The sequence below is a fragment of the Ornithorhynchus anatinus genome, chromosome 2 (genome assembly GCF_004115215.2).
Source record: "Ornithorhynchus anatinus isolate Pmale09 chromosome 2, mOrnAna1.pri.v4, whole genome shotgun sequence".
In the NCBI taxonomy this organism is placed as follows: Eukaryota; Metazoa; Chordata; class Mammalia; order Monotremata; family Ornithorhynchidae; genus Ornithorhynchus; species Ornithorhynchus anatinus.
The window spans coordinates 148,552,046-148,566,258 of record NC_041729.1 but is presented as its reverse complement, the minus strand read 5'-3'; the positions used below and the strand labels follow the sequence as shown (position 1 = coordinate 148,566,258).

At 41.0% G+C, this 14,213-nt stretch overlaps 1 protein-coding gene and 1 non-coding gene across 2 annotated transcripts in view; both read left to right on the top strand.

Moving 5' to 3' along the window:
- The window catches only part of SLC2A13 (solute carrier family 2 member 13), a 426,989-nt gene that overhangs the window by 141,730 nt on the left and 271,046 nt on the right, over positions 1 to 14,213 (top strand). The window lies entirely within an intron of this gene.
- LOC114809555 lies at positions 11,967 to 12,104 on the top strand. The gene has a single exon (XR_003757331.1). It is a non-coding gene; the product is annotated as a small nucleolar RNA SNORA7 (small nucleolar RNA).

Here is a 14,213-nt window from a genome sequence, read left to right as displayed (position 1 = left end):
TGATACCAAAGTAAAGCCGTCCGAGACGTTCTCTGTCCTTCTGAAACAGCATCTAAGTGAATAAAAATAATAGCCTGAATTCCATTCTAGATCTGTGCTGGTTTTATCTCTTATTGTACATCAAAGTAAATGTAAAATGGGTTTCAGTGCTGGTCTTCTATTGTGTGATTTGCTAAAATAAATTGGATAAACAAAATGAATAATTCTCTTTTTAAAGGAGTGTAGTTAAAGTTTTGGGAAATTTCCAGAAAGATTATGGCATTAAGTATTTTCTTGTATATAGCCATATTTTGGGAGAGCACTCTTGGAAACAGTGATAATTTTACTTGCTACAAACAGCATGCGCTGTCGTTTGATGGTATTTAATGGTATTGTGTGCAGAGCACAGTACTAAGCACTTGGGAGAGGACAGTACAACAGAGTTGGTAGATAGATTCTCTGCCCACAAGGAGTTTACAATTTAGAGGAAAGAGCCCTAGTGGATGGAGTGTTGGGACTGGGACTCAGAGGATCTGTGTTCTAATCTTGATTTGCTCCTTGCCACCTATGTCACCCTAATCAAGTCATGTAATCCACCTCTGTATCAAACAAAAACTCACTGTTGGCTTTAAAGCTCTCTATCACCATAGAAGAAGGTGCTAAACTTCTCAGTGTGCCTCGATCTCTCCTGGCTCACTGCCGACCACTGCCCCACATCCTTCCTCTGGTCTGGAATGCAGAAAGACTTCCTCATATCTGCCAGACGATCACTCTTCCCCCCTTCAAAGTCCTACTGAAGGCACACCTCCTCCAAGAGACCTTCCTAGACTAAGCCACACTTTTCTTCAGCTCCCACTCCCTTCTGCATCACCCTGAGTTGCTCCCTTTGCTCTTCCCCTCCTCTCTACCCCACAGTACTACTACTACTACTACTACTAATAATAATAATGTTGATATTTGTTAAGTGCTTACTATGTGCAGAGCACTGTTCTAAGCGCTGGGAGAGATACAGGGTAATAAGGTTGTCCCACGTGAGGCTCACAGTTAATCCCCATTTTACAGATGAGGTCACTGAGGCACAGAGAAGTTAAGTGACTTGCCCACAGTCACACAGCTGACAATTGACAGAGCTGAGATTCGAACCCTTGATCTCTGACTCCCAAGCCCAGGCTCTTTCCACTGAGCGTTGCTTATATTTGATAGTTGATTGATGCTTGTTTACTTGTATTGATGTCTGCCTCCCCAGCTGTAGACTGTGAGCCCGTCTTGGGCAGGGATTGTCTCTATTTGTTGTATTGTACTTTCCAAGAGCTTAGTACAGTGCTCTGCACACAGTAAGCACTCAATAAATAGGACTGAATGAATGAATGAACTTCTCTGTGCCTCTGATTCCTCTTCTGTAAAATAGTATTAAAATACCTGTTCTTCCTCCCTTTTAGACTTAGAGCCCTGTTATAAGACAGGGAGGACTATGTCTCAGATGCTTATAGTGTATTAACCCCAGGCTAAGTATAGTTTTTGTCATATAGTAATGTACTTAACAAATACCAGTATTTTTAATATTATTAATTTTACCCTATGATCATAAAATACTTTCCTGTTTTTTGGGAACCTGGATCCCATAAAGTTCTAATTTGATATTATGCAAAAATTAATATGTACAAATAAAACCACCTGTTTTCTTAAAAGATACTCTGTTGAACTTTTATGTGGTTCTATTTAAAATGTAGAAAACTAAAAAAGTAAAGATAGCAAGTTAAGAAAAAAATCAGCAAGTCAGTGGTAGCCCAATAACCTAAAATAGCTGACATTAACACCTCACTCCAAGACTTGCCCTGTTGAGGTTTTTGATGATTGGGCTTGTCCATTTGTTGATTTGGAAACTTTTCCACAATTGCAATGTATTTATTTAGTTTTATGCCTTCATTCCTTCTCTGATTTAAAATCAGGCAATATTTCGGTTATTTTTGGAATGTTTATGGAATCGTTCATTCAGAAATCATTCCCCGATAGTAGATAACTAGTTGACTGGTTCAAGGCACATCATGTGAATGATTTTTATTATCTTTATATATGATATATATATAATATAACAGAATATATAGAATAATAGAATATATATAGAATTATATATATATAATAGATATGTAAAAGATAATATAATATAATATAAGATAAGATAATATATATACACTCGTATATATTTAATGGTATTTGTTAGGTGATTACTATGTGCCAGGCACTGTACTAAGCCCTGGGGTAGATACAGGATAATCAGGTTGGACTCTGTCCCTGTCCTACATGTGGTGCACAATCTAAGAAACAGGAAGAAAAAGTATTTCATTTTACAGATGAAAAAACTGAGTACAAAGCAGTTAAGTGACTTGCCCAATGTCACACAGGAGACAGGTGGCAGAACCCAGGTCTTCTGGTTCCTAGGCCAGTGCTCTTTCTACAAGGGCATGTTGCTTCTCAAATAATTCTTGATATGCTTTCTAAATTCCTGGGTTTATTAACGATAATGTACTATCACCCCAAGAATCGTTGAGTCTCTCCCTTCTTTTTCACCTATGCACTAAAGTCCTGAAATAATTCTTGATTCCTGAATAGTCAGAAAAATATATGTTCTATTTTTCTGGCTCTTATTGCTTGGGAGATAAACTTTCTCTTATGTAGAGGAAAAAATAATGTGAAATTGTAAGTTTTAAGTAGTTTGCATTGCAGGCTTAGAAGTATATTTGCATTTGGCTTAGAGAGTTGTAAACTTCAAGGCAAAAATCTGCAATTTTTAATGTATAATATTTCTTTCCTCTCTCAATATGTAAAGCTTAATGGTTTCATTTAAATTTAATCATATAACAAAATAGTTGCTCATCTACTACTTTTTGAACAAGATGCTTCACTGGGCTATAGATGGTAGAAGTTACTATGGAAGATCTGTCAGTAATGAGAAATATGGCAGTTATAATGATCTAGTGTTGAAGGTCTAACCTGGGACTTCTGGATTAGGTATCACGTGGTTATGCAACCTTTAATAATGATAATTATAATAATACTACTAATAAAGATGATGATGGTGTTGGTATTTGTTAAACTCTTAGTCTATGTCAAGCAATGTTCTGAGTGCAGGTTGATACAATCTAATCTGGTTGGACACAACCCCTGTCCCACATGGGGCTCACAGTCTTAAATCCCATTTCACAGATGAGGTAACTGAGGCACAGAGAAGTCAAGTGACTTGCCCAAGGTCACTCAGCAGACAAGTAGCGGAGTCAGGATTAGAACCCAGGTTCTTCTGACTCCCAGTTCTGTGCTCTATCCACTAGGCCATGCAGGAATTCTTGAACTTTGTTATATCATTTGAGTACTTAAAATATTGGAGAAGTATTCAGTGATATTAAATTGTGGTTCTGTTTGAGTTGCAAGAGAAAATTACAGTTCACTCTAATTTTAGAGGAAGGGAGTTTTATTGCTGTTAAAATAATACCTTGGGCACTATCTAAAAGAAATAATGGCACTTCATATTTTTAATTTGTTTTTCTGTTCTTTAGGCTTCCCCAGTGGAACATTGAACTATATCCTCAGTTCAGTAAAACAAATTTGAAACAATCAGCAAATATCCAGTGGTTTTAATAAAAGAGTTCTTCAAGAAGGATTTCTTATATGAAGTTTAAATACCTGGCTAGAGTAAATCTTTAGTGCAATCTGAATTGGGACTCAAGAGAGTAATCATGGTTTAAAAGTATAACAAAGGACTTTATTCTTGTGACTAATATTAATAAGGTCATTATTCTCCCTGTTCTAGGTGCCCACAATCTTGGTGTCATCCTTGACTCCTCACTGTTTTTCAGCTCTCATGACGTAGTGGATAGAATGTGGTCTGGGAGTTTAATCCTGGCTCTGCCACATGTCTGCTGTGTGACCTTGGGCAAGTCACTTCACTTCTCTGTGCCTTAGTTACCTCATCTGTCAAATGGAGACTGAGACTGTGAGTCCCAGGTGGGACAGGGACTGTGTCCAACCTGATTTGCTTGTATCCACCCCAACGCTTAGAAAAGTGCCTGGCATACAGAAATTGCTTAACAGGTACCACAATTATTATTATTATTATTATTATTCAATTGACAGAGCTCTACCATCTACCTGCTGTGTGACTTTGGTGAAGTCACTTAATTTCTTTATGCCCCAGTTCCCTCATCTGTAGAATGGGGGTTCAGTGCAGATGTTCCTCCTACAGACTGTGAGTCCCACGTGAGATCTGATTATCTTGTATCTACTTCAGGACTTAGTACAGCTCTTGGCACATAGTAAGCTCTTAAAAATACTACAGTTATTAACTGCTAAATCTGGCTGATTCTTCCTCTCTACCCAACAAACCATGTGCCTGATAGTGATGTAGGGTTTGCTCTGTAGTGAATGGCTTGTGGGTAATGTTTGTTTTTGAGAATCCTCCAGTGAAAATATTTGTTTGTGATCCACCCCTCTCACCCCCTCCTCTGATTAGTTCTTCCAGGCATCATTCGTGGGAGAATCGGCCTGTTGAGTGCTCACCATGTCTAGCCAGATCTGATTAGAGGGACTCAACCTGTCGAATCCCCTTTGCCAATAATGATGATGGTATTTGTTAAGTGCTTACTATGTGTCAAGCACTGTTCTAAGCACTGGGGTAAGTACAAGCTAATCAATTTGGACCCAGGCCCTATCTGACATGGGGCTCATGACTGAGTGCTTACTCTATGCAAAGCACTGTTCTAAGTGCTTGGGAGAAGACATTATAACAATAATTCCCTGCCACAGTGAACTCCCAGCCTAGAGGGGGAGGCAGACATTAATATAGTAAATTAATTACACATATGTACATAAGTGCTGTGGGGCTGGGAGGAAGGATGAATAAAGGGAACAAGTCAGGGTGACTCAGAAGGGAGTGGGAGAAGAGGGGAAAGGAGGGCTTAGTCAGGGAAGACCGTCTTGAACGAGGTGTGCCTTCATTAAGGCTTTGAAGTGGGGTCGAGTAGTTGTCTGTCAGATATGAAGAGAGAGGACATTCCAAGCCAGAGGCAAGATGTGGCGAGAGGTGGCGAGGTAGATGAGCCCGAGGTTAGCATTAGAAGAATGCAAACCTGTGGGCTGAGTTGTAGTAGGAAAGTAACAAGATAAGGTAGGATTGGGCAAGGCGAATGAGTGCTTTAAAGTTGATGGTGAGGAGTTTCTGTTTGATGCAGTCAATAAATCCTGTTGCTTGAATGTTTGTATTAGTTCCTGCTATATCCTTGTTCTTCCTGTTTCAAATAATATATAGTCTATTGTCTGTAACAACTTAAGGGTGAGAACATACATCTCGTTTTGTTCCATTCTCCCAAATGCTTACTTCCTTACTTGGCTCAGCACTAAAAGACAATAAATATCATCAATATATTAACTGATATCCTGGGAAAATACAGAGTGGTGACGGCTAAGATCAATCTCTTTCAAGCCTCAGAAATAAATACATTATTTCTACATAAGTACTTTAGATACCACAGGTAAACGGTTGTTATCTCCATTGTAATCTCAGTTCTTAACATGATAATTACATCTTGTAGTGAAAAGACAATCAATCAGAGGCATTTATTGAGTACCTACTGATGTAAAGCTTTGTACTAAATGCTTAGGAGAGTACAATCCAACAGAGTTGGTGCACAGAAACCCTGACCTCAAAGAGTTTACAATCCTGTGGGCAAGACAAACATTAAAATAAATTGCTGATAGAAGAAGCAGCGGAGTGTCAGGGAATGGGGTGAGAAGGCAACTTCTTGGTGCCTCAGTTACCTCATCTGTAAAATGGGGATTAAGACTCCCCTTCTTAAACACCTCCAGTGGTTGCCTATCAACCTCCGCTCCAAACAAAAACTCCTCACTCTAGGCTTCAAGGCTCTCCATCACCTTGCCTCTTCCTACCTCTCCTCCCTTCTCTCTTTCTACTGCCCACCCCACATGCACCGCTCCTCTGCCTCCCACCTCCTCACCGTCCCTCGGTCTCGCCTAGCCCGCCGTCGACCCCCAGGCCACGTCCTCCTGCGGTCCCAGAATGCCCTCCCTCCTCACCTCCGCCAAACTGATTCTCTTCCCCTCTTCAAAACCCTACTTAAAACTCACCTCCTCCAAGAGGCCTTCCCAGACTGAGCTCCCCTTCTCCTTCTACTCCCTCTACCACCCCCCCTTCACCTCTCCGCAGCTTAACCCTCTTCTCCCCGCATTTCCCTCTGCTCCTCCCCCTCTCCCTTCCCCTCCCCTCAGCACTGTACTCATTTGCTCAACTGTATATATTTTCATCACCTTATTTATTTTGTTAATGAAATGTACATCACCTTGATTCTATTTAGTTGCCATTGTTTTTACGAGATGTTCTTCCCCTTGACTCTGTTGCCACTGTTCTTGTCTGCCTGTCTCCCCCAATTAGACTGTAAGCCCGTCAAACGCCAGGGACTGTCTCTATCTGTTGCCGACTTGTTCATTCCAAGCGCTTAGTACAGTGCTCTGCACATAGTAAGCGCTCAATAAATACTATTGAATGAATGAATGAATGACTGTGAGCCACACATGGGACAACCTGATTACCCTGTATCTACCCCAGCACTTAGAACAGTGCTCAGCACATAGTAAGTGCTTAACAAATACCAAATATAACAAATATTACCTTCTGCTTTCTCTCTTTCTCTGCCTCTTCATGTTTTCCTGGAAGTTGGCAGAGGATCTTGACTGATGCCATGTGCCCTCTGGTGTTTGGCTGAGCGGAAACGTCCCTATTAACTAGTGTCATGTCCTATCCCTTTAATTTTTTTTCCAAGTATTTATTGAACATTCACGGTATCATGCAGAGCTCTTGACTCAAAGCTAGGTTGCAAAGCTTGTCCTATTTTGGTATAAAAGCAAAGCTATTTGAAGTCTACTTTTGGCTTTCATTATTTTCAAAGTATGCTTGCACCTCTGGCATCTGGAGAAACTTTTGTAGGACTAGGATTTTTAAGTGTGTCGCTATAGACATATTGATCTTTTTAGAAGTAAGAAGGAATAAGTCAGATCAAAGTATTAATCACTTGTATTTATTGAGGACTTTCTGTGTGCAGAACACTGTACTAAGCACTTGAGACAGTACAGTATAGCAAAGTTGCCCACAACAAGCCTACAGTCTAAAGGAACATGTCCTAAATATGTCAAACCAACCTGAATTTAACAAAGTGGATCCGTTATTTCAGTTAGAAAAGAACAAAAGCATCTGAATGAATGCTCCTTCTCTAAAATGTTATTTTTCTAACTGTGGATACAATATGTCAGTATTGTACAGAACCAATAGTCTTTGTTTAAATCTAAATAAAACTTCAAAAGAAGACTTTCCTCGTAGATTTTCCTAGTGACTTGCTACAGATTGCTCCTTCTACCTTTTTCTCCAGGTAAACCAGGACAGCCAACCAATTAATGAATCCCAATAAAAGAGATCTCAATCAATGGTATTTATTGAGCACTTACTATATGCAGAGCACTGTACTAACTGCTTAGGAGAGTACAATATAACAGAGTTGGCAGACAGGTTCCCTGCCCAAAGCGAGCTTACAGTCTAGAGGGGGAGGCGGACATGAATGTAAAGACATAATTTATAATATATAATTTAAATTTACATGCATAAGTACTGTGGGGTTGAGGCTGGGGAGAATATTGAATGCCCAAAGGTCACAAATCCAAATTTATCATATTTATTGAGTGCTTCCTGTGTGCAGAGCACAGTACTAAGAGATAGGGAGAGTACAATACAGCACTAAACAGACACATTCCCTGCGCACAGTGATCTTGCAGTCTAGAGGTGTAAGGGAGAGGGAGCCGGGGAAAAGAGGGCTAAATTAGGGAAGACTTCTGGGAGAAGATTTGACCATACTAAGGCTTTAAAGGTGAAGAGAATGTTGGTCTGATGGATTTGGAATTGGAGGATGTTCCAGGTTAGGGGGAGGACTTAGGAAAAGAGTTGGTGGCCAGAGAGACAAGATCGGGAAACCATGAGTAAACTAGTGCTAGAGGAGAGGAGTGTGTGGGCCGGACTGGAGTAGGAGATCAGTAAGGTGAAGTAGGAGGAGATGAGCTGATTGATTGCTTTAAAGCCAATGGTTAAAGAGTTTCTGTGTGACATGAAGGTGGATGGGTAGCCACTGGAGGTTCTTGGGAGTGTGGAGATTTGGAGTGAATTTTTTTTTTAGAAAAATGATCCGGGCAGCAGAGTGAAGTATGGACAGGAGTAGGGAGAGTCAGGAGGCTGGGACGTCAGCAAGGAGTCAGATGCAGTAGTCAAGGTGGGATAGGATGTGTGCTTGTATTAGCATGGTAGCAATTTGGATGCAGAGAAAAGGGCAGATTTTAGCAGTGTTTTGAAGATAGGACTGACAGGATTTAGTGACAGATTGAATATATGGGTAGAAGGGGGGAGATGAGTTGAAGACTACACCAAGATTAGGGCTTTGTGAGTTAGGGAGAATAGTGAGTGGTATTGTCTACAATGATAGGAAAGACAGGGGAGGATAGGGTTTGGGTCGGAAGAGACGGAGTTCAGTTTTGGACATGTTCAATATGAGGTGTTGGCTGCACATCTAAGAAGATATGTCCGGGAGGCAGGAGGAAATGCGAGATTGCTGGGAAAGAGAGAGGTCAGGACTGGAGATGTAGATTTGGCAATTATAATAATTGTGGTATTAAGCGCTTACTGTGTGCCAGGCACTGTATTAAGTGCTGGGGTGGATCCAAGCAAATCGGGTTGGACACAGTCCCTGTCCCATGTGGGACTCTCAGTCTCAATCCACATTTTACAGATGAGGTAACGGAGGCCCAGAAAGTGAAATGACCTGCCCAGGGTCACGTAGCAGTCCAGTGGTGGAGCCGGGATTAGAACCCAAGGCTCACAGGCCTGTTCACTATCCACTACACCATCCTGTCCGCATAGAAATGGTAATTGAAGAGATCTGTTAAGAATCTTTCGTTTTGCTTGGTTCAAAGGACCAAATTGTTGACAGAAATCACTAAATGCCTCAAAAATGCACTGTATCTCAATAAACAAGGACATCAAAATTTCTAGCTAACAGGAAAAAAATGTTGTTTGTCTTATTTGAACTATGAAAGAAAATGAATCATCTTATGTTAACGGTGATTTGTCAAACACAGTGTTAAATTGTCCAAACTTCTTGTACCACACTTATATAATTTCATGTCCAGTGATCATTTTCAAAAGTTTGGTAAAAGCATCCTCTTTGCAGTGTTTCCCTCCGGCCCAAACAAAGCCATTCCAACTGTGGTAATTTGATCTAAAACGGGGCCGATGAGATTAGATCTTAGAATATTGAGCAGGTTGGGACATGAGAGGAAAGTGGACAATAGTAGGATTCCTAAACAGCTGCTGTTGAGTGAGCTGAAATTGAAAAACCAAAAGTAAAGAGGGCAGAGAAAATATTTTGAGGATACTGTAAAATAAAATCTTGGTCTGTGCCACAGCCACATCTCAGCTGAAAATGGGAAGTCGATGGCCAGAGATTGGCCAGAATGACACACGGCGAACGAAAAAGGAATGATTCTATTTGAGCACATGCTTCACAGGGATAGAGAATCGAGAAAGCCAAAACAACCCCAGTGGCTGCAAAAATCCCACTGACAGCACAGCAAGGACTGGCCATTGCGAATATACGATGTGTACCCTGCTGGGGGGGGTCTCACATTGGCCTTTTTAGTCACTTAGGCATTCACTGGGAAGCAGCGGTGGCTTAGTGCATAGCATGTGGGCCTCGGAGTTAGAAGGACCTGGGTTAATAATAATAATAATGCTGGTATTTGTTAAGCGCTTACTATGTGCCGAGCACTGTTCTAAGCGCTGGGGGAGATACAAGGTAATCATGTTGTCCCACATGAGGCTCACAGTTAATCCCCATTTTACAGATGAGGGAACTGAGGCACAGAGAAGTGAAGTGACTTTTCATTCATTCAGTAGTATTTATTGAGCGCTTACTATGTGCAGAGCACTGTACTAAGCGCTTGGGATGAACAAGTCGGCAACAGATAGAGACAGTCCCTGCTGTTTGACGGGCTTACAGTCTAATCGACGGGTTTACAGTCTAATCGACTGCCCACAGTGACTTGCCCACAGTCACACAGCTGACAAGTGGCAGAGTTGGGAGTCGAACCCATGACCTCTGACTCCGAAGCCCAGGCTCTTTTCCACTAAGCCACGCTGCTTCCCAGGGTTCTAAGCCCGACTCTGCCTCATGTCTGCTGTGACCTTGGGCAAGTCATTTCCAATCTCTGGACATCAGATCCCTCAACTGGACCTTGGGCAAGTTACTTAACTTCTCTGGACCTCATTTGCCTCATCTATAAATTAAGGATTAAGAGTGTGAGCCCCATGTGGAACAGCAACTGTGTCCAACCTGATTAACTTGTATCTACCCCAGCATTTAGAAGAGTGCTTGGCACAAGATAAGTGCTCAATAAGTACCATTATAATTATCATTATTATCATTATTATTTTGGGAATTCTGCTGTAATTGGCATCTTCAGTGTCAGTAGCGTCCAACAGGACAATGATTTAGATATAAATGGGCATATATTTGTGATTGTGTGTGTGCAGAGCATCCAAGGACAAGTAGCATACTAGCTTAATGATATAATAATAATTGTGGTATTTGTTAAAGGCTTACTATGTACAAGCACTGTTCTAAACTCTGAGGTAGATACAAGTTAAAGCAGGTTAATAATAATAATAATAATGTTGGTATTTGTTAAGCGCTTACTATGTGCCGAGCACTGTTCTAAGCGCTGGGGTAGACACAGGGGAATCAGGATGTCCCACGTGGGGCTCACACTCTTAATCCCCATTTTACAGATGAGGTAACTGAGGCACCGAGAAGTTAAGTGACTTGCCCACAGTCACACAGCTGACAAGTGGCAGAGCTGGGATTCAAACTCATGACCTCTGACTCCAAAGCCCGGGCTCTTTCCACTGAGCCATGCTGTCCTTGTCCTACATGGGGCTCACACTCTTAATCTTTATCTTACAGATGAGGTAAATGAGGTCCAGAGAAGTTAAGTAACTTGCCCAAGGTCCACAGCAGACATGTGGCGTAGCCGGAATTAGAACCTAGGTCCTCTGACTCCCAGGCCCATGTTCTATCCATTAAACCACATTGCATCTCACCCAGTTCTTCCGTAAGCACTGGTTTTTCACTCTGCATTTTGTTTGCTTGTTTTCTTGTATTTGTTAAATGTTTACTGTGTGTCAAGCACTGTTCTAAGTGCTGGGATACATACAAGCTTATTAGGTTGAACACGGTCCCTGTCCCACATGAGGCTCTCAGTTTAAGTAGTGGGGAGTAGGATTTAATCCCCATTTAACAGTTGAGGAAACTGAGGCACAGAGAAGCTAAGTGACTTGCCCAAGGTCGTACAGCAAGCATTTGACAGAGTTGGTATATTAAAACTCAGATCCTGTGACCCCCAGGTCTGTGCTTTATTTATTTGTTTATATTCATGTCTCTCTCCCCCTCTAGCCTGTAAGTTCATTATTGGCAGGGAATGTGACTGTTTATTGTTGTACCGTACTCTCCCAAGCAGTTAGTATGGTGCTCTGCACACAGTAAGGACTCAGTGAATACAACCAAATGAATGATTATCTTGTATCTACCCCAGCACTTAGTACAGTGCTTGACTCATAGTAAGCACTTAATAAATATTATTAATATCATTATTACTTTTAATAATAAGTGCTGGGGTAGATACAAGGTAATCAGGTGGAAAACCATCATGTCCTATGCTGGGATCAAAATTTAAGTAGGAGGATGAACCGTTATTTCATCCCCATTTTACAGAGGAGGAAATTGAGATACAGAGAAGTCAAGTAATTTGCCCAAGGTCACACAGTGGGCAAGTGGTGGAGCCGGGATTAGAACTCAGGTCATCTCAACACAAGCCCTTATCCTCTTTCTCCCCTCTCAAGGTCGCATCTGGAGAGTTTCCAGTCCTCTTCCAGTCTCGGTTATGGGAGGGAGAGTCAAGCAGAGGCCTACCCATTCCATTCCTAGCTTGGCCAGTGGCTAGTGAGTGGCAGGCAATCTGCTACAAATCAAAACTCACCCGCGCTGGGCAGCAGCGGTATGGGAGAGAGTCGAGGGCAGAGACTCAAATTTACTGCCAGAAGGTGACAGTGGTAAACCACTTCTGTATTTTTACCAAGAAAACTCTCTGGATCCACTACCAGAACGATTGCAGATGGAGAGCGAGGCCTTCTGGGATAGATGTGTCTGTGGTGTCGTTATGGGTCAGAAACAACTTGATGGCATAAGACAAGACAATCCTCTGTCTACTAAGCCAGGGTGTTTCTCCGGGAGGTGCAAGATCCTGATATACTTTGCTTTGTTACATGCACTATTTAGAGATGTGGTTTTTTTTGAGAAAACTTAAATCTTATGATGAATTTCTCCAGTATGAGCTGAACTAGAAAGTCACAGGCTTGGTAACAATTATTAAAGAGCTCCTCAATAAAGAGAAGTAGTGTTCTGAGATGGAGTCCAAGCTTTGAATTTTATCTTTATTTTAGGATGGAAGAAAACCATAGAGTATATTTAATCAATTTGATCTAACAGTAGTTAGATATGCTAATCGGTAATAACAGAGAATATGAGTCTCTAGACTGTAAACTCTACTACATAATCCTGCATCTCTTCAGCTACATCAGCCTAAATTCCCTGTGGGTGGGGAACATGTCTACCAACTCTGCTGTGTCGTACTAACCCAAGTGCTTAGTACAGTGCTCTGTACACAATAAGAGCTCAATAAATACAACTGATTGATCCTTGACTCCTCTCTGTCATTAGTCAAAAGAATTCAAGTATTTGGAAGAGTATAGTAGAATTAGAAGATGTGAACCCTGCACTGAGAGAATTTTGCTCCTTAATTGTAAGCTCCTGAAGGCAGGAGTGGTCTACTTTTTTGTACCGTTGGCCAAACATTTTTTATAAGATAGACTAGTACATGTACAGAAAGATTTTAATCATCGTCAGAGCAAGGAGGAAATCTTAAATAGGTCTGTGATCTCAGAACAGAGTTATTCTTGCCAAAGAAAAGCTGGAAGATTGCTTTATTATAAACGTTTGGCCCAAGGAAGGGGGAGTTTAGGGATTTTTTTTTTCTTTTCAGTGACTAGCAGGGTGTTAAAAGGGAAATTGATATAGTATTCACTGGAGTAAAGTTGTGTAATCTAGGCATATTTTTGGCTAGAAGTTGGAAGGGGAACAGTGATCCATTGCTTAAAAGGTTGGTCATTTACCTTTTGATTTGAAAATTCTGCACAGAAAGTAAATATGTGTATATGTGGCTTTTTATGGGTGGCAGAAGACGTTTTCCTGCTTGGCTGTACTTGGTGACAGCCCCTCCTCTGTTCAGAGGAGCAAAAATTTTATTCAAATGTATAGAACAGAGCTTCTTGCAAAAGTTAGTATTTGCCTGAAATTTTCCATTTTCCAGTTTCTTGACTTTTACATAAAATCTATCACCACAGACATTTTCAGCAAAAACTCACACTTTTGGTAGCAGCTCTCTCTTACATGGTGATGTAAAATTTTTATTTATAATGGTGCGATTGCAAGAAAAAGAGCATATGTAATAATTCTGATAATAGAATGAGAAAACCATAGGGGAGTTACATTAAGAATTTCCAGAATTATTGCCAATTTACAATCTCCTCAGCCCAGTTAATAAATTGAGAAGTCTGGAATACAATAACAGGAAATTATTTCTTCCAGATAGAGTTTTTGGTAAATGTGGTGTAAGCTAAGCAGCGTGGCTCAGTGGAAAGAGACTGGACTTCGGAGTCAGAGGTCATGAGTTCAACTCCAGGCTCTGCCACTTGTCAGCTGTGTGACTATGGGCAAGTCACTTAACTTCTCTGTGCCTCAGTTACCTCACCTGTAAAATGGGGATTAACTGTGAGCCTCACATGGGATGACCTGATTACCCTGTATCTCCCCCAGTGCTTAGAACAGTGCTCTGCACATAGTAAGTGCTTAACAAATACCAACATTATTATTATTATTATTACATGGTACATGTTAAGTGTTTACTATGTGCCAGGTACTTTACTAAGCACTGGGTTAGTTACAAGAAAATCAGGTTGGAAGCAGTCCCTGTCCCACATGGAGTTCACAGTCTCAATCTCCATTTTACGGATGAGTTAA